This window comes from Malaclemys terrapin, chromosome 2 (genome assembly GCF_027887155.1).
Source record: "Malaclemys terrapin pileata isolate rMalTer1 chromosome 2, rMalTer1.hap1, whole genome shotgun sequence".
NCBI classification, from domain to species: Eukaryota; Metazoa; Chordata; order Testudines; family Emydidae; genus Malaclemys; species Malaclemys terrapin.
Genome location: NC_071506.1, coordinates 171,659,841 through 171,666,768, shown reverse-complemented (window position 1 = coordinate 171,666,768; position 6,928 = coordinate 171,659,841). Strand labels below are relative to the sequence as shown.

At 40.3% G+C, this 6,928-nt stretch overlaps 1 protein-coding gene across 3 annotated transcripts in view; it reads left to right on the top strand.

The window, feature by feature from the left end:
• The window catches only part of AHRR (aryl hydrocarbon receptor repressor), a 142,061-nt gene that overhangs the window by 59,263 nt on the left and 75,870 nt on the right, over positions 1 to 6,928 (top strand). The gene's annotated exons all lie outside the window — the stretch shown is intronic.

Below are 6,928 nucleotides of genomic sequence, written 5' to 3'. Positions count from 1 at the left end.
GTATAGTGGGGGTGCTGAGAGCCATTGAACCAAGCTGTAAAACCTGTGTATAATGGAAACCACTTCAAGCCAAGGGGTGCTGCCACATGCCCAGCACCCTTAGTTCCAGCACCTATGCTTATCAATGAACTTTTGTGTTAAACTTTTAATTAACTGCCATCTTTTATTGTTTTCCTTCCTCCTCCCCTTTTCCTCCTACTGTTTACCTTGGTGATTTTCCTTCTGTGTTTTGGTGTCTATGGTTCCTTAATCTGTTTTCTTCAGACTTTGAGGAATTTTCCATTTGTTTTTCCTTAACCATTCTTCTTACAATCCACCTCCACTTTTCTTGAGAACATTTTTCATTTCTGATTCAGTCTTGCTTTGGACTTTGTTTTCTCCATCTATTTTTCCTCTTTCCCTCCTTTGCTCATGTTCCCTGTTTTGTTTTCTCACTTCCGCCATTTCCAAGGCTTCTTTCCCTATATCATCTCCCTTCTTCCCCAATGTTCCCTTTCAACTTCTTCTCCAACTCTTCCTTCCATCCCAGACCTTTTTCTCCATTTATTTCCCTGTATTAATGGGGTGTTAGGGGACCATATTGGATATGAGAGAAGTCAGGGAGACCTCTTTTCCCTTCTGCTCTCTATGAGCCTTTATGTTCCTCACCAGTATGATCTGAGATGATGAAAGTAGTTATCCTTCTCATGCTTTCATTGCATGGGCCATAGGGAGGGAATGCACCTTTCCTTCCCTCCCCTACATATATTCCTATCTTAGCTTCAAGGCAATGAGAATCATTGCAGCAGGGGCAGGGAATAAATAATGAATTGTTGTCAGCACTCCCTGTCTCATTAGGCTGCCAGTTTACTACTGATTCCTCTCTCTCACCCATAGGCTTCGTGCCACCACCAGCATTCTCAGTCCTTTGTGGCTGACACTATGGGCCAGTCAATTCATGAGTCAGCTGTCCTGTCCTGACCAATGCTCTTCCTGCTCCTCTCTGCAGCAATGGGGCTGGCTTCCACACGGCTGTTTTGTGATGGTTGTCTTCACTATGGAAAAACATGGAAGCATTTTTTTTTAAGTTATAAATTTAAATGTTGCAAGAAAAAGCAGGATTGTAAAGAGATAATGAGTTTGTGATCCCTGCTCTTCCCTTCACATGCACTCTGGTGCAGGTAATTTTGAAACTACCTACTTTCATCATCATCTGCTAGCAGGGGAATATGAAATCGGTAGCAAATTTAAACTTTGAACAAGTCAGGAAATTACAGATTTCTGTTTCCACAGCAACTAACTGTACCTTGCTGCCATAGAGTATTTTATCTTATTGGGCTAGTGAGCCAAATTAATCCTGCACCACAGCAAAGCTTGACAGAGGGACTGGGTGGAAGGAGAAGAGATAGACACTGGTCTCTTCATACCACTTTTGTGTCTCACCTATGCTATATTAGCCAACGGTCATTTTGGCCCTTGGCACAGTTTAGAAGACCTTGAGGAGCTCTCCTAATCTATCGTTGGCTGCCAATATCCCCTATGGATCATCCTGGAATAGGGAATAAATTGGGCATAGGAATACCCCCTTTTCCCCCCCAACATGCCCATGCTCCCCCCCAGCATTATCTCAGTGTCTACTGGGGAAACCCTCTGTCTGTGAAATACCCCCCCAGCAGGGCACTTAGATACCTTCAGAGCTCCTTTATGCCAGCAGATAGCCAAATGGACAATGCATCAGGCCCTAAATATTGTTCTATCCCCAGCCACAGCTGGGAGACTCACTTGTAGTGAAGCCCCAACCTATTTTTAAACTATTTTCTATAACTGATTTTATTTTTCTGTTTGCTGCCCTGTTGAAACTCCCTGCCACTTATTTATTTCAGTGAGGTCTATGTACTGAAGTAGTATCTAACCTAGAACTTGTTCTATTTTGGCTGCTGGAAAATGGAACACTTCTAACTTCACTGCATACAAAATTCAAGTAGAAAGCACTGGGACCTGGCACAAAGGCAACTGAGCTCTAAGTTCATCTTTACAGTATGTGGTGAGTGTGGTAGGGTACAGGTTTTTTATTGGAAAACAATGATGCTTGACATGATTTTTGTAATTGTAAAATCGTTAAAGGTTGATTCTTATTGCTCTCTGTGGCAGTTGGAAATCATTTTAGTGAAAGTGTAACCTTTAGTAGTTGTTTAAAGTTATTGTATTTATTAGATTACACTTTATAGTTATATTAACCTCAAATGGCTTGGTTTTGGGTTATTATCTGGAGTATAAGTGAATCAGATAGCACTTCTCTGTGGAACTTGCAGATAAACGGAAATTCCACAAAAGAACTAGAAAGAGACTCTGAAGGGGTGTCTTCAGATTCTGGTGTCCCTAGCCTCTGTTTGCCAGAAGTTGAGAGTAGGCTACAGGGGATGGATCACTTGAAGATTACCTGTTCTGTTTATTCCCTCTGAAGCACCAGGCATTGGCCACTGTCAGAAGACAGGATACTGGGCTAGATGGATCTTTGGTCTGACCCAGTATGGCCATTCTTATGTTCTTAAGGGGACTAACAGCTAATCACTGTATTCATCAACTTGTCTGTAAAGGAAAATTGAGGAAATTTGTAATAATTTGGGGACTGGAATAACAGATTGTGCTGCATCCTGATTTCACTACATTGCATTAGTAGCCAATTCTTTTCCTAGAATTGAAAGATAAGTGGTAGAAGTGTATGTGTGTCAGACAGAAGTCTTACTATGGACACCTTTTAAGCAAGGGATGTTGATTACACTGTACCTTATAAAATGTGGTATATTCTAAAATAAAGGGATTACAAATCTAAACTGGAATTTCACAGCTGCTCTAGTTTATTCTTATCATCATCTGTTACAACTATTAAAGTTCCAATTTAAAATGTTTCATTCTTTGCATAGACATTTGCTGTTATCTAACAAAGTTAAATGCTATGTTTGTTAAATCTTGAACCTAATGGGGTAGGAAGGATGCAATTCCAGCATTTATTTATAAGTGCAAGGCAAAAAATAACCAAAACCTTAATAGCAGCCCAACTCCAAGAAACCTTTTCAAAACACGACCAGTTCCATCTACCTCAATGGATGATGTTTGCATTGAGGAAGGGATTTATAATCTTCCAATCCCACAATGCTTTGCAATACATGAAAGAAGTTAATACTAAAATGTAATGCTCCTTTGAAAAGGAGATTTCACCTTTTAAATATCTCTCAATTTAAACTGTGGCCTTTGAGGAAGAGGGAGGCTCCAAGGCTATTTCCCTACAATGATAATTCTTGTGGAGGAGAACAGACTAAAGGGCTCCCACCTGGAGCAGTGCTAGGATGAAGGTAATGCTGCTAAATGTGCTGGTTCCTTTAATCTGCCTGTCACATGGTGACATTGTCCCTTTAAGAGAGAGCAGAGCTAATGCACCTGTGCATCATCTGCTCACACAAATTGGGCTGAAAAAAGGGCACCTGACCCCTAAAGAGGGACCAGTAGGTCAGAGCTACAGAGGAGGAGGAGGTTGGCAGGAGATGAGAGATGCCAAACTTAGAAGATAGGTTCCTGGGGGAAGGCTGAAGGCAAGAAAGTAAGAGTGGTTTGACCAGCTGACCTCCCCAAACCAGAGAGCCAGGGCTGAAGGCCAGAGAGTGGTAAATGTCTACTGACTCTAAGCCAGAGAGCTAAAGCCAAGAGCTGGAGAGATCTGAAGGCAGGGGAGCAGTGGAGGGGCTTACCCACCACACGTCTTTGTGCTGGAGAGTTGGCTCCAGGGGAAAAGTGAGAGGACCAGGGGGGAGTGAGGGATGCTCCCCAGTGAGGATTATCTCCCGGGAGAGATGCTGGGAGGGTTACTGCTGTTTTGGGACTTTTGCTACAGATTATTTGCATTTGGTTTAATAATAAACTGACCCCCAGGAGGCATACTTAAGCAAGAGAGCCAGGTGTAGAGTCCTTGGGTTGTCTGAGAGGGGAAACTGAGGCAGGGCTCTGCAGCACCATCCCTGACCATGAGGGGGTGCACCAGAGGCAGCTGACACTACCCGTACAGGCTCTCTGCCCACTGTCAGCATCAATTCTTTCATCAGCTGGCTCTGCCTGTGGCTGGCTGTCATGCTGATCACACTGAATGTAAGTGATTATATTTCAGAGACTATTGCTCTCCTACATTGATTCCTGCCTGATCAGGAACAGGCAACAACATAATCTGTATTTAGTCTCATGGTCAAATGCAAATATAATCACTGAAGTTACAGTAAAACTTAAGGTTTTTTTTGTATATGTGTAATTAGTTGAGATCCTGTTAGAGTATGGAATAGGAGTCCATGCTTTTTTCATCCCTGCTAGTGTTTTTAATTTTTCAATTCAGGTGAAAACAATGTTCTGAGATGTAATTTCATTGTCCAGCTGTCACAAGCAGAGTGCTTGCAATGTGTCTTCTGCAGTTCTTAGAGGATCTGCATGGGATGGGGTTGGCTACAGTGGAAACGGGTAGGGAAAGCAAAAGACCTTGTGAAATTGATACACAGAAGGGAGCAGCAGAGCCTGCTGGCATACACACATTTATGTGTAATTTTTTTAAAAGGTTGAGTAACACAGTACTGCTCCGATATATCTGTTTCCAGCATAACTGAATAAATGAAATGGTCAACTTAATTAAGCATGTGTATTAGCAGTTCAGGCTCACTAACTTTGGATGCAGCTTTTGAAGTTTACCCTGACTTTAAAAAGAGCAGACAAAAACAAGTGTGTTTATTTACAGAGGAGTTGATGTTAGTCTGTTAATGCCATTTCCATGGAAATTTGTAGTAGAAATTAGTAATTTTTTACAGAGTAGTGAAAAATAATTACAGGAGACAGGGTAAAATTTTCAAAAGCTCTTCAGTGACTTAGTGACAGTGGGTACATCTACACTGCAAATAAAAACCGGCAGCTGCCCCATGTGAGCTGACTGGGGTTTGGGTTAAGGTGCTGTGTAACTGTGGTGTAGACACTTGGGCTGGAGCCTGGGCTCTAGGACCCTCCTGCCTTGCAGGTGTCCCAGGGCTCAGGCTCCAGCCAGAGCCCAGATCTCTACACCTCAGTTAAACAGTCCCTTAGCCCAAGCCCCACAAGCCTGAATCAGCTGACACGGCCCAGCCTCAGGTGACTAACTGCAGTGTAGACATACCCGTAGGCACTTAGGAGCCTAAGTCACATTAAGAGTTAATGGAAGATGTGCTCCAACGTTCCTAAGGTCACTTTTAAAAATAGGATATAGGCTCCTAAGTCACTTAGGACCTTTTAAAAATGTTACCCCAAGTGATAGTTGCCAAGGATGATAATCCAGTGAAACAGAAATTGTCTTCATAGAGCTACTATAATATAATCAATGGAATTAGACCAAATTAAACCTTTACACTTATTAGAATTCAATTTATGGAATTTTTTTTCTTTAAATTTGTCTCTCTCCACTGTTACCATCTCTCCCAGTCATTACTTAACATGCTGTTCCATTCAAAAGATTGTGTAGTAATTTGGGAGGTATTCTATCAATTAAAAAGACTAAGTCTTTATGCATTATGAACTATAATTCATAATTACTATTTTATTTCTTTCTGAATAAACTTTTGACAGTAGTATCATTTAGTTACCTTACATTTCTGCAATACTGCTGTTTATAATAGACTAGTAGTAACAAATGTTGATTTTTTGGAGCTTCAGGACAATCTTAGGTATAATTTATTGTGAATAATGTTTATTTCACTATTTGGCTTGACTTTTTAAAATAACTTAACTAACATAACTTACAGTAGCATGTACTTGATGGACATGGACTGTTTTTTAAACCCATAAACTATTTGAATAAATATTTGAAAAAGGCTTCAGCATGCATTTCTTAAGAGCATTCTTGAACTATTAATCTTGACAAAGGTTTACTTTTCCCTATCATCGGTACATTGTTATATCTGGACAAAACTCCAAAGTACCATATTCCACTTCTGCTAAATGTTTAAACCAAACCTAACAGCCCATGACACATCCTTCAAGTGGCCCATTATGCTTACATGTGTCGTCTGTTTCAGTAGAGAGGTTGTACTGCCTCTTCAAGAGGTTTTTGTGAACATGTATTGTTATAGTAAACTCCAGTAGCCGGGGCTTGCGTGACTGTAGCAGACTCAGTTGTGACCTCAGAAAAGTGGTTATGAAAGTGATCTCTTGATCAGTGGAATAGAGCTCTGCTGCATGGTAGACCAGCAATGCATAAATGAGCCTCCTCTCTGCAGCTCTGCCCCACTAAGAGAAAATGTCTTTGCTCTATATTCACAACTTTTCTTTAGACTGTTGCAATCATAAGATACATATTTAATTTTTTTTCCAAAACATTCCTCAGAAATAATTCTACTTCTATTGTGTGTATTTTCTATACTTCTTTCCCACCATTCTTTAAAATCATTTGCTTGAAAGCATGATCTTTGCTTCTGTTATAAGCTTCAGTTGTTTATTTTCCATCTGAAATATTTCTTCAATATAATCATTTCAATAGCAAGCAACTACAATGTCAAGACCCAAGGATTACGAGCCAGATTCTAATCTCATGTACATCAGTACAAGTCAGGAATAAATCCATTGAAGTCAATAGTATTACACTAGTGCAAAAACAATGTGAGACCAGAAGTACTTAGGAAAATTAGTGGAATGATGATAATCAATGGGACATGGTAATACCAAGACTGAAAATATATAGGAATGACAGAATAGGTCTTGCTGGTGAGGGAGTGGCACTATATGTGAATGGAAGAACAGTGTAAAATATAATAAAAATCTTAAATGAATCTAACTATACCATAGAATCTCAATGGATACAAATTCCATGCTTAAATAATAAGAGTGTAACAATAGGAATATATTACTGACCACGTTGGTGACGGGGATTGTGAAATGTTCAGGGAGATTAGAG